This window comes from Zeus faber (assembly GCF_960531495.2).
Source record: "Zeus faber genome assembly, chromosome: 20".
Taxonomy (NCBI): domain Eukaryota; kingdom Metazoa; phylum Chordata; class Actinopteri; order Zeiformes; family Zeidae; genus Zeus; species Zeus faber.
Window position 1 is genome coordinate 19,457,658 of NC_137207.1, and position 13,312 is coordinate 19,470,969.

At 46.4% G+C, this 13,312-nt stretch overlaps 1 protein-coding gene across 3 annotated transcripts in view; it reads left to right on the forward strand.

Annotated features, from left to right (window-relative positions):
- The window catches only part of ptprea (protein tyrosine phosphatase receptor type Ea), a 63,233-nt gene that overhangs the window by 29,236 nt on the left and 20,685 nt on the right, over positions 1-13,312 (forward strand). For all 3 annotated transcript variants that reach the window (XM_080021862.1, XM_080021863.1, XM_080021864.1), the window contains exon 2: positions 1,950-2,063. The gene's annotated coding sequence lies outside the window, so the exon portion shown is untranslated. The remainder of the gene's footprint in view (positions 1-1,949; positions 2,064-13,312) is intronic.

Below are 13,312 nucleotides of genomic sequence, written 5' to 3' on the forward strand. Positions count from 1 at the left end.
ATGTCTATCTCTCTCTCCATTGAGTTCAATTTAATTCAAAGGCTTCTTTGGCACGGGAAAGATACGTTTACACAACCAAAGCGAGTGGAAAGCAAAAAGTGAATATGAAAGAAAGAATATGAAAACATTGCCCTTGTGTAAATATTGCTCTTAAAAATCGAAATATGTTCAATTTTTTAGTACAGTATAAACTATAGAAATATTGACGTTATAAAATATATACATACACCAAGATAAATAGATTCGAAAATGAAATAAACAAAGGCAAACAAAATTGAATCTATATACAGTCACCGTCTAGGTTAATCTCTCGCTTCTGCGTCGCCAAATCTCACATGCTCATAATTGGGTTAAAGCAAGATTTCTGTGTTTGTGTTACACTGTGTGTGTGTGTGTGTGTGTGTGTGTGTGTGTGTGTGTGTGTGTGTGTGTGTGTGTGTGTGTGTGTGTGTTATTTACGAGCGTTGAGGTTTTTTTTATTGAAACATACTTTTTTTTTTTTTACACACACACACACACACACACACACACACACACACACGCACACACACACGCACACACACAGCATTTTCCCATGTGCGGGGTAGAGTAGATTCAGTGCAAAACATGAAATACGCCTGTTGATGACATCTCTTTCATTCCTCCTTTCTCCTTCTCCCTCTCTCTCTCACTCTTTTTTTTTTTTTTTGTTACTCGCGTTGTTATTCGTTATTCAGTCATGGAATTCCGGGAGAGGCTGCATGACAGCTAATTTTCCAAGATGTCATAGAGCAAACGTTTTGACTCCCTGTTTTCATCGAGCTGGGGTGGGAAAAGAGGTGGGGTAAAGGGGGGTAAAGGGGGGTTTAGATTGCACGGGGGAGGAGGTGATGGGGTTAGGGGGATGGATGTTTATTCCTCCTTGCTGCCTGGAAAAGGAGAAATACCACACACACACACACACACACACACACACACACACACACACACAGACTGAGCCCCGCCCCTTCCTGAGATAGACTAGACTACTACAGCGTCGCCATAGCAACCACCAGGAATGCTTTGGCTAAGCGTGATTTTTTTTTTTTCACCAGGTAGATAAATCGTGGTCTTTTCCCACACACACACACACAGACAGACACACACACACACACACACACACACACACACACACATACATCCCAATAGTACAAGTTCATTGCAAAAGCTACCATCTCCACATTAAGCTCATTTGCGTGTTATTTTTTCATAATGTGACCATTAGATTTGGGTGGACTAAAAAAATAACGTGTCACGCCATCTCACAGTACGAGTTGGTCGCAGACAAAACATCCACTTTTTTGTGGTTGCTTAACAACTTCAGTCAGATTTATTTATTTTTGGATTTGGGGAACTTGCTTGTTTTAGAAACACATCGTAAAACTCGAAGACTAATAAATGAACTCAGCGGTCCCTGAACCTGGACGCTGGTCTTATGGACACACCTCACTCCGAGCTGTTTCCTCCCCCAAGTCCCCACTGTGTTGGACTTTGTTATACAAATAAATATGGATGTACTGTGTACCACAGTATACTCATATTTATCCATATAATATACTACGATAGTATATTTATATCACCTATCAAGTCTAATTGCACCGTTCAATTAGCACTCTAGGCTCAGTTTGTTTTTCCTCCCTTCTTCGACTTACAGTCTCCCCTCCTTTGGGAGCTGTCGTCTCCCCCTTCTCTCACCCCCTTCTCTCGCCCCTCCAGCTATTGTTCACCGGTGCCTGCTAACTACCATTTTTTATGTCAGAGGGAATACACATTACTTTTTTCATTCCCCCCCTCCTCCCGCCTCCCCCTTCCAGTCCTCCCCTCGTTCCTGTCTTTTAATAGCAATGTAATTAGATGTCTATAACACGCCCTCTGCACTTCTCTCTCTCTCTCTCTGTCTCTCACTTTCTCTCTCTCTCTCTCTCTCAAAGGGAGGTGAGAAAACGCCGCCGCCGCATCGAGCCGGAGCCATGTGACCACTGGACCTCTGCAGCCAGCGAGTATGGAACCGAGAATCAGCGCCAAGTGAATCACAACTCGTACAGGTAGAGTTTACACTTGTTATAAACCAAATTGAATCTGCTGGATTTCAAATTTTCACCCCTCGTTTGTCTTCAGACGGCAGATTTACGGCTTTTATAAATTGTATTATTATTATTATTATTATTATTATTGTTATTATTATTATTAATAATAATAATGATGATGATGATGATGATAATAATAATATTATGGTTGTTATTCTGATGATGATGAGGATTATTATTATTAATATTAATATTAATATAATATAAAATAATATAAAATATAATAATAATAATAATACTGTATAATTATTTATTATTCGTATTTATTATTTTAATTCCATCCAATTTAATTGTATTTATTTATTTATCAGCCATTTATTTGTTTATTTATTTATTTGTTTGTTTGTTTGTTTGTTTATTTATTTATTTTATACATTTTATTAAATTTTTTGCATTTGAGGATCCATGCAAGTTTCGTCCTTAATCATTTCCTCATTTTTGGGCACGGCTGCTCCTGTGTGGTCTAGTTTGGTAAGATTTATGAGACTTAGACTTAACACTTTTAAAAGCACCTTGCTGTTCACTCCAGTCTGACTGACTTCTGTGTGTGTGTGTGTGTGCGTGTGTGTGTGTGTGTGTGTGTGTGTGTGTGTGTGTGTGTGTGTGTGTGTGTGTGTGTGTGTGTGTGTGTGTGTGTGTGTGTGTGTGTGTGTGTGTGTGTGTGTGTGTGTGTGTGTCTGTGCTCTGTATACTGTGAGATCTGTTTATTCTGCACTGACTGCTCTTACGATTGCGTTTTATGCATTCTCTTTTTGTATTTTGATTGTATTTCTCTGTAAAGCGCATTGTGTTGCCCTGGTATGAAATGCGCTTTATAAATAAAGCTTGACTTGACTTGACTTGACTTGACTTGACTGGCAACACTAGACCTTCCAAGTTACTGTACAACACACTCATGAGACTGAGAAACAGGATGTAGAAACAGGAAGGAGAAGTGAAAAAGTGAGGTGAACATAGGGGGGCCATCCCAATAGCATGGTTTATAACACTAATAGAGGCAAGTACAGTCACATATACATACTGTATATACGCATATACCGCTTAGCATACCTCGACATTTAAAATACCCGCGGGCCCTGCAGATATGATGAGACGTCAAAGAACGGACAGGATCGAAGCGGAGCTGCACGGGACGCGCAGGATCCTTCACTCGGAGGCTTCTTCCCCAATTTGGTCCCGCCGCTCCCTCGGTGTCTGCGAAGCCGAGGCATCAATTGGGGTCACTGGAGCCGATCCAGTTAAGAGTCAGGCTCGCTTCTGTCAAACCCCCCCTATAGGCGGGTAAGGCACATATGCTGCAACACGCACACGCACACGCACACATACACACATTGCCCACGCGGTCGATACATTCAGCTGCAGATTAATTTTCCCGTTGATTATACGGTGCGCTCGGTAGTTAATAGAAATTTCACAGAATTGATTTGGTGATTAGAGAGCACATTAGCCGTGAAAGGCCTCGCATCGACTTTCCTTTTTATTTCACGCCCGCTGTCGTTGTTCCGCCGTCGCTCAGATGTTTCGCCGCCTCCCGAGCCGCGTCCTTTTTTTGGGGGTGGAGGTATGCGAGGAGCAGAAGGAGGACAATGGAATGGAAAGAGTGGAGGGGTGGGTGAAAGACAAGCGGTAAAATAGAAAAAAAAAAAGAAAAATGGGGGAAAAGGAGTGAAAGGATTAGAGGATAGCGTGTGTTTGGTAAGGTATTTCCCTCACGCAAACGTGTGTGCGTGTGTGTGTGTGTGTGTTTGTGCGTGTGTGTGTGTGTGTGTATGTGTATGTGCGTGTGTCTTTATGGGTGGTGTGTCTGTGTCTTCAGTTGTATCTGCGTCTTTGTTTCCTGTCAGTGTGGCTAGATACGTTATCCAGGTTTTTGTGCTTGTGTCTGTGTTTAAGTGTGTGTCTGTGTGCATGCGTGTGTGTGTGTGTGTGTGTGTGTGTGTGTGTGTGTGTGTGTGTGTGTGTGTGTGTGTGTGTGTGTGTGTGTGTGTGTGTGTGTGTGTGTGTGTGTGTGTGTGTGTGTGTGTGTGTGTGTGTGTGTGTGTGTGTGTGTTCCCCCTTTGGAGCGGCGCAGGAAGGCTGGCTGGCTGCGTGGGGAAGGAAACAGTCTCTCTCCAACAGCAGATGGAAGGAAGAAGGACAGCATGTGCTTACACTGCAGAACCCCCCCCCCCCCCCATCACACACACGCGCACACACACACACACACACACACACACACACACACACACACACACACACACACACACACACACACACACACACACACACACACACACTTCCAAGGAAATACAGGCGCAGACAGTCGTTTTTTTTGTTTTTTTTTATCAGGAATGTGACCTAAAACACCGCTCCTCTAAATGTCAGCAGCACCGAACCTCAAGGTTCCCCAGATCCAAGATGGATCCAAGATGGATCCAAGATGGCGCACAGGGCTTTTCTTTTGTCAACGAGCTTCAGCGTGTCGGTGTTTTCATAATAACGGAGGAGTTTGTTTTGTCCTCGGCAACTTGGCAGAGCTTTACTTTCTTCCCCGTTGCCCTTCCCCTGCGGTATTTTTACTCAACATGCTGCGGTGGTGCTCCTCATTGTGACCTTCAAACTTCAAAACGGTGTTTGTAGGGAAACAAAACGTGGGTCGATTTGCATGTGCAAATAATCGTTTTTTTTTCTGTTTTTCAACTGCAAAGGGTGGTGAGGTCGGCCGCGGCTGAGCAATTTGCGTGCTGTGGGCGACATTTTCCTTGAGTCGTCTCAGGAAAGTAAACTCATCTGACCTCTGAAGACTTCTCGTGCGGCTCCACGTGTGTGAAAACACAAACCGCGAGCCACCGGTGGAGGTGGAGTATCATTCCGCACGTTCAGGATTACATCACAGCTCCAAACACGAGGTGGCGGCCCCTTTGTTGCCCGGCAGGAAGTCAAACGCGCTGTCGGCTGCGGATTTAGTTGAGCCCGGCTCCTCCCACATCTCCATCTCCTCCTCCTCGCCCATGTGTCGGGGTGGCGGTGGGGTTCTCTACGCACGTCTCAGCATGCATGCATGTGCCTTTGCTGGTTTCGTGGAACAAGCCCTGCTCAGCCCGCGAGGACAATGAGGCCCACTGTGGTGCCCTAGGCCCCGACGTGTGACCCATATTCCTGGAGAATTCAGGCCGAGCTCAAATAACTCGGAACAACGGGGGTTACACAATCCTAATCAACAAAGCGGTCGCCCGTAGTCCGCTCTGCAGGGGCTGCGATCCCAAGAAAAAGCATTGTCTGAGAAGTGGGGGTGTTGAAATGGGGGTGTTGGGGTTGGGTTTTTTTGGGTTAGGGGTTAGCGCAGGGGCGTGGCTGAGATTGAAAGACATCAGGGGCTTAGCCCAAGCAAACATAAGCATAATGAGGACACTTTCTCCACAGTCGGTACTGTTCGGAGAGGGAGCGATCGGGTGCGATTTGCGGCTGCCTACGTCACCTGTAGGAAGAGCCAGAGGCTATTTTAGATCGGGGGCTATTCCTAAAACGCTTGGGTCTGAAGCCCTGACGCACACCACCAACGACGCCACTGGGCTAGCCTAAGTGTACTACTGCATCTTCCTCCATTAACCTGGTCCTAACAAACCACTTCCATTCCCCTGGTCCTGACCAACCTCCTCCTTTCTCCTGGTCCTAACCAACCACTTCCACTCCCCTGGTCCTAACCAACCACTTCCACTCTCCTGGTCCTAACCAACCTGCTCCATTCCCCTGGTCCTAACCAACCACTTCCACTCTCCTGGTCCTAACCAACTACTTCCATTGTTGTGGTCCAAACAAACTACTTCTATTCTCCTAGTCCTGACCAACCTCCTCCATTCCCCTGGTCCCCACCAACCACTTCCATTCCCCTGGTCCCCACCAACCACTTCCATTCCCCTGGTCCCCACCAACCACTTCCATTCCCCTGGTCCTCACCAACCACTTCCATTCCCCTGGTCCCCACCAACCGCTTCCATTCCCTGGTCCTCACCAACCACTTCCATTCCCCTGGTCCTCACCAACCACTTCCATTCCCCAGGTCCTCACCAACCAATTCCATTCCCCTGGTCCTCACCAACCAATTCCATTCCCCTGGTCCTCACCAACCACTTCCATTCCCCTGGTCCTCACCAACCACTTCCATTCCCCTGGTCCTCACCAACCTCCTCCACTCCCCTGGTCCTCACCAACCTCCTCCACTCCCCTGGTCCTCACCAACCTCCTCCACTCCCCTGGTCCTCACCAACCTCCTCCACTCCCCTGGTCCTACCCAGTGGATGCAGTAGTAGAACGACGCTCTTGTTTGGCCTCATTGAACATACTCAACGTACCCTTTAAATGTCAAACAATTTTTTTTTTTTCCCCCACGCGAGCGAGCTGCGTTTGCTTGTTGTCCTCGTTGTTCGTGGAAGCCTCTCATCGCTGGGTCCGTGTCAAGAGAGCACTGAGGGGGGGGCCGCGCGAGGGAGAGATGAAGTACAATTAGTGTGGTTCGCTATGGCAACGGAAGCCGCGGCTCGCCAATCAAATCTCGCCGGTCGTGCTGACGGTTCCAGGGACGCTGTGCTGCCAGGAGCCATAAAATGCCCAATCCCATTCCGAGGATCCCACCGTCCCGTATCCACAGGAGAGAAGAAGAAGAAGAAGAAGAAGAAGAAGAAAGTTCTGTTCTGCCTCCGCCGTTGACCCTGGCAGCCTCCTCTTCTTCCTTTCACTTCTGCTTCCTCCTCCTCTCTTCTCCTCCGCCTCGGAATCAAGAGGCTTTTTGTTCTCCCGGGGCAGCGCTTATCGCTGGGCTCCCCGTTCCCCCCTCTCCCTCCCTCCCTCCCTCCCTCTCTCTCTTCCGAGGAATGGAAGGATGTTTTGAGAGGACGAGTGGGTGGATCTTGTGTATTCTCTTGAGCATTTTCCTTTCTTTAAAAAAAAAAACATATTTCCGACCCTCCGTGCGTGACGCGGCGGTGAGGGTCACGGTCCCACGGCGACTTCTCCATTACCAGCTATTTCCATGCGAGAAAAATATGCCGGAAGGAATGGACGAGCGAGTGAGGAGCCGATGGCGGGCGGCCTCCTGCAGGAAGAGCTCTCTCTTTAAAAAAAAAAAAAAACGAGGCTTCCAGGAGGCCCCTGAGTCAGCTGTTATTATTCATGATAGATGGTATTTTGTTTATTTGTGCGGATAACGTTCTGTTCGGCGAAACAGGGAAAGTCAAAGGCGGTTGATGGGAGACAGTTCGGCCCCGTGTACTTGCTCATTTGACCACGTTTCATTTGTTTGCTGATGATGCAGTTTTGTCCAAATAGGGGACGACATGACATTATATGGGAGGTTTAATCACCGGTAAATGTTCTCTGGTAACCTAGCACCGTGATGATCAACCTTTGTTCATTTCAAGGACTCTCAATTTGTTCCCTCCATTTGATAAGATTTAGTCTCTGGTCTCTGGTTAGATATGATTTTGTCCCAACTTCCATACCTGTCTTGACTATAGTTAAGGGACATAACAGTGAAACTATTACCAAAACAGTCATTATTATACATGCTCTTATGGCGAAGTGTAGCCTGGGGGACCCCAGCAAAGATCCTGTACACAGCATTTATTTCATTTATCAAAACATTAATGTATAAGGCTAAAATGTGAATCAAAACAGCATGAAAATCATAGATGACAGGCCACTTTTCTGCATTGTGAGGGGTTCACGGACCCCTTGTCAAATGATAATTTCTCACTTTGTTTTGAAAAATAAGCCAATGTGGAAGCAACAACAGCCATCGCTGGAAAAGCTGTAAACCTCACAGGTTGTACGGATGCGTCAATGGCTTTTTGAAGCACAGAGGACAGGTACTAGTGAAATAATGTGTCCTCACATTCCTGGCAATTCCTTCCCCCACCTGGCCGACCTAATGTGAATGTGCAAACTCCATTTCGCTCTCTCTCTCGCTCTCTCTCTCTCTCTCTCCCTCTCTCGCTCTCTCACTCTCTTGCCCTCTCTCTCTCTCGCTTACTTATACCTGCTCGGTTCAAAGTGTTGGTAATCGCGGCGGCGCTGGAGGATAATGAGAAGGGGGCCGGGAGAGCGACGGGTGCTCCGCTGTTTGACAGGAGTCGGGTCTGGGGGCGAGAGGAGACCCCGGGAGAATTGATGGGACCGTCTTGATGACACGCCCCCTCCCTCATGCGCACACACACACACACAAACACACACACACACACACACAAACACACACACACCTTCCTCCCACGGGGCTGTGCATGATAGACCACTAGCAGCACGATGTCTGGCACCGCGGCCCCTGACAGGCTCCGCAGCACGTGTTGCCCGCAGACCCCTGGTGGTGGAGTGTGCATGTTTAAGTCTCATACCAGATTGCGTGATGTGTGGTTAAGCAATGGGGCTCTGTCTGCCAATCAATTTGCAACTACGAGCTGCTACAGTCTATGTGTGTGTGTGTGTGTGTGTGTGTGTGTGTGTGTGTGTGTGTGTGTGTGTGTGTGTGTGTGTGTGTGTGTGTGTGTGTGTGCGCACGTGTGTGTGTAGATATGTGCATGTGTGTGCCCGAATGTAAAAAAAAAAAAAAAAAATTCTGTGGGGAATCCAAAGAGATTAGTGCCTCCTAGGAGAAACATGGACTGTGATTACCATTATGGAATACACATACTCACTGACGTGCACATGCACGCACACAAACGGGGCCAGACCACGCTCGCTCAAACAAGTCGGCTTAGTCTTAGCGCCGACGCGCCGTTCGCTGGTTCGGGCCGCAGACTGCAGTAAATATTTACCGTCCAATTACGGTGCTTGTCTCCGTTCGTCACCATAATGTGAAGGCAGGGATCAAACGCTATTAGTGACTTCCCTGCTAACACACGCTTACGTGAGTGCTGCTCTCAAATCATCGAATATGGTTATGGTCCGTATGTTTTTTTTTTTTTTTTAAGAGGATTAGCACCAGCGGCTTCTCATTCCATGTCATTTTAACTAATATGCAGCGGCTAAAGCGGCTTTTTGTCATAATGGCAGGTCGCGCAGAGTCGGGGGCTATTTCCTGGTCAACAGGATATTTTGGTCGCGAACACAGTGGGGGTGGCGTCTTAAAAACGACCCCGCGCACGTACAAACACACACACACACACACACACACACACACACACACACACACACACACACACACACACACACACACACACACACACAGACACACGTGCACGCATCCACGCGCACATGCAGGCGTGGAGTAGAATCTGGCCTCTATCTCCCCACCGCGCCCCAAGGTGGAGATGGAACATTTGTTCCCGTGCAGGAGGTTTGCAGGCTGACGCTGCAGAGCAGAGCCAACGGAGGTCTCCAAGGTCATTACCACCGCCACGGCTTCTGGACGCCCAGGGGGACGCAGCCAGGAATTGAATGATGACCGTGGTGGGAGTTTGGATTGCGGGCGGGGGAGGCGGCTGGGGGGAGGGGGGGGGCAGATTGGCCAGGACTGTGCATGAGCCAGGCTGTGGTGTCGTACAAGGGTGGCGTAGATAGGCGGGAAACATTATCCGAATCAGAATGAGTTTACTCCTACCTCTATTACTACAGACGATTTGCATAAAAAACAAAACGTAACGGTCTGAAAATAAATAAATAAATAAATGAAAAAGAGAATAGAAGTAAAATTGAAATAAAATAGCCAATTACACACAAATATTGGAAAAATACAAATCAGAAATAGTCAAATATATAATAATTCAATAAATAAGCGTTTCTATGTACAGGACAAGTTCCAGATATGCATATATAGGGTATAAATAACAATAAATTATTGTTATGCATCTACTACAGTCATTACAGTTATCTCGCTTTGGATCCACGATGGGGGATGGGTGGATATTGATTGATTTATTGAGTGGGTATGGGTGGAGTAACATTCCCACGGGGAGGATTTGGGATCAGCAACTTAATTATTGGGGATCCAGTCGTTTATCATTTGACTTATCATGTCTGTTCAATCTGAACCTTGAAGGGCGGTGTGTGTGTGTGTGTGTTGGGGCGGGGTGAGAAAACATATGGCAGCAGATCACAGGGGCGTAGTGATAATGAACGGTGCTCATCTGCAAGCGCGGCGCTTTTTATGACTCGTTCCGATGCTAAAAATACATTTATTAGTCAAATAAACTGAAAGCAATGCGTGGGTGGTCCCTAGCGCCATTCATTCCCCCTAACCCCCTCCCTAATCACCCCCAATATGAAGAACACAGGACACCTCGAGAACCAACGCCCCTTGTTCTGTGTGCACAAGCAACAGGCAACAGTTTGTGTTGTATTTCAAGCTTTCTCAAGATTCAAGAGGTTTATTCGTCAAATACATATACATACTTTCATACATATATGCAGTGAAATGTAATATTCACTGCAATATTCAATATGCCATATTAATTTCTGCTAAAACACTTAGAACCCCCGCCCCCCCACCCCCCACAGCTCCTCAGGGGCGGTGTGGTACGGTCCAAAAAAACCCTCAAGGAAGCCCCCAAGTGCCGTGGGGGCTTCCTCACGTTGTGTGCCGTGGGTCTGGTGCTGTCGTTACGAGCGGCGGAAACGTGCTCGCCGTCTCGCAGGTACCATGTCGGCGGCTACTGCTTCTCTCGTCTCCATAGCAACAAGTTGTACAGAACAGCAGCGTGTGTGCGTGCACACGTGTGTGTGTGTGTGTTTGTGTGCGTGTGCGTGCCCCTATGCTTTTTTCCTTGGAATGAAGTGTGAATACAGAGAAAAGGGAAGAATTGGGGCCTAGGCGTTGTTGACACAATCAAATAGGAAGAATACCTCGATGTCGATAATTTGACGACATTTTAGGGACGACTGTTGATGCTTTCATATGATATTTACTCCCTAGAAATATTTAAGGAACAATTTAAAAAACAATTTGTAATATGGATATTATGACCAAGCAGGAAAAGGCGTCAGAACAGCTGTCAATAACATCATAATATAGCCACATTACTATAGTATTATCACCACATTACTTACTATGTTATGACCAAAATACTTATTATGCACATTACTATAGTATTACTATACTAAGGCATCGATAAGAACAGTCCACGAAGTTCAGAAACTTACTTTGCTTTACTATAATGCAGCCTTAAAGACAATTTAATTGCATCACCATATTACAGAACCCAAATTCCAGATGATATCTAGTCTCGTTTCACAATATCAATATAATATTGATATATCGCCAGGAGATAAGAAGAGTGCTTTAATCCTTTAATACCACAAAAGAGTAGATACCAAAACGCCTCGGCATCTATTAATTTCAACCAGCTTAGGAAGTTGAGAAGTCAAGTTGAGGACTCTGAAGCGGTTTTAACATTTGAGAAAAGCAGCATACGGTGGAATAGTCCATGTACATGTACGATGTGGTGAATTTTTCATGATCGATACCGAACATTCAACTTGAAATGGGTCGTGAATCTGCAGCGGCAGATGGACGCGGCGGCTCCAAGGCCGTGAATGTAGTCCACTGTCCTTTATAAATAGGCCGACCCAGCACTTCTCCCCAGCGGCGAGGCACGCAGGCGCCCGGCGGTACGAGGACGACCCACAAAGCCCCGATAATAATAATAAAAACAACAATAATGATAATAATAATAATAATAATAAAATAATGAAAAGTAGAAAGAGGCTCGAAGGACGCCAGGCTTTGAGCTTCCTGCGGCCTCCAGACTAAATCGTCCGCTTTCCGTGCAAGGACTCTCTGTACCTTCTGTTCACAAATTTCCTTCCTCCCCCGTTTTGAAATTACCCAGCCTGATTTATTTGAAGAGACGGATAAACTCTGCGCCCAAGGAAACTCCGTTCCAGCCCAACTGACAGTTCTCTGTCTGTGAGGGGTGGTGCGGGACTGACGATCCCAAAACAGACAGCGTTTTGTGAAAGGCAAAGAATGCTCCTGTTCAGTCTGGACTTATTTTGTATTTGATCACATTTTATTACGTTTTATTACATGTTAGTTTACTTTATTACAATTTATTTTTGGGCTTTACCATAATTTATTACGTTATATCTGTCTCATCGTAAAGCCTGAAAAAAGTTCTATATCAATTCGGCTGAAATTACAGCATTAATGGCAGCATTTTATCTGAAATTTGAAATCTGAAATTTGATTTTTGCAGGATTTTTTTGTAATGCGTGTCTTCTATCAATATAACATATTGCTAATATTATAAATACTATATTACATACAGTTTTAAATACTATATTATTTAGAACTGAAACATCCTGGTACAACCAGTGACATCCAGGAAGAGACATCCAGATGTCACAACTGTGACCGCCGGAGGGACGGCAACCGGGGTGGGGAGGGTTGGCAGCCCAAACCACAGCTTCTGAAAGGAAGTACCAAGTCAAGCTACAGAAACCACAAAGGAAGGATACCCCCAGGGAAGCCCAAGAGGGGGGGAGGATGAGCACCCCAACCGGACAGACCTAAGGTTAACGACGCAGGACAACGGACAAATGACAACGAGAGTACAGTGCATCTGCGGCAAGGCTTGCAAGACCAGGAGGGGATTGAAGATACACCAGGCCAGGATGAGATGCTTGACTGGGGAAGTCACGACACAGCGCACAGAAGCAACTTCTGGTGAGACGCAGGAGGAGCCAGGCCCGGAGACCAACCAACAGCGCCCAGAGCCTCCAAGTGTCGCACATAGCCACTGCCAGCGCTCTACTGGCTACCCCTTTGGCCAGCAGTGCGCAGAACCCACAAGCGCCATCAGCTGCCTGCAACGTACAGGACCGCCAGAGCTACCAAGCAGCAAAACAGCTGACGGTGATGGTGCTCCGCCCGCCCGGCCAAGGATCCAATGGCCCCCGTCCTCCATGAGAGCTGAGAGGCAACAGCTTGATGAGGACGTGGACCAGATCTTGGAAGAGACAGCCAAGGCGGATGTGGTCACTAGCATGCCGCTTGATGATCTGTGTCAAAGTTTGAGCATCAGAAGATGTATATTTAAAACTAATTTGCCAATATTACGCCACCAAAACTGAAAGTGAAAGTAATAACCAATCATAGACAGAAAACAAAAAGCCAAAAGGACAAACAATACCTAATACCAATACCCAATAATAATAACTAAACAAAGAACAATAATGATTAATGAATAAATACACACATAGTCCATACAAACATAAATACAAATAATATTAAATAATAT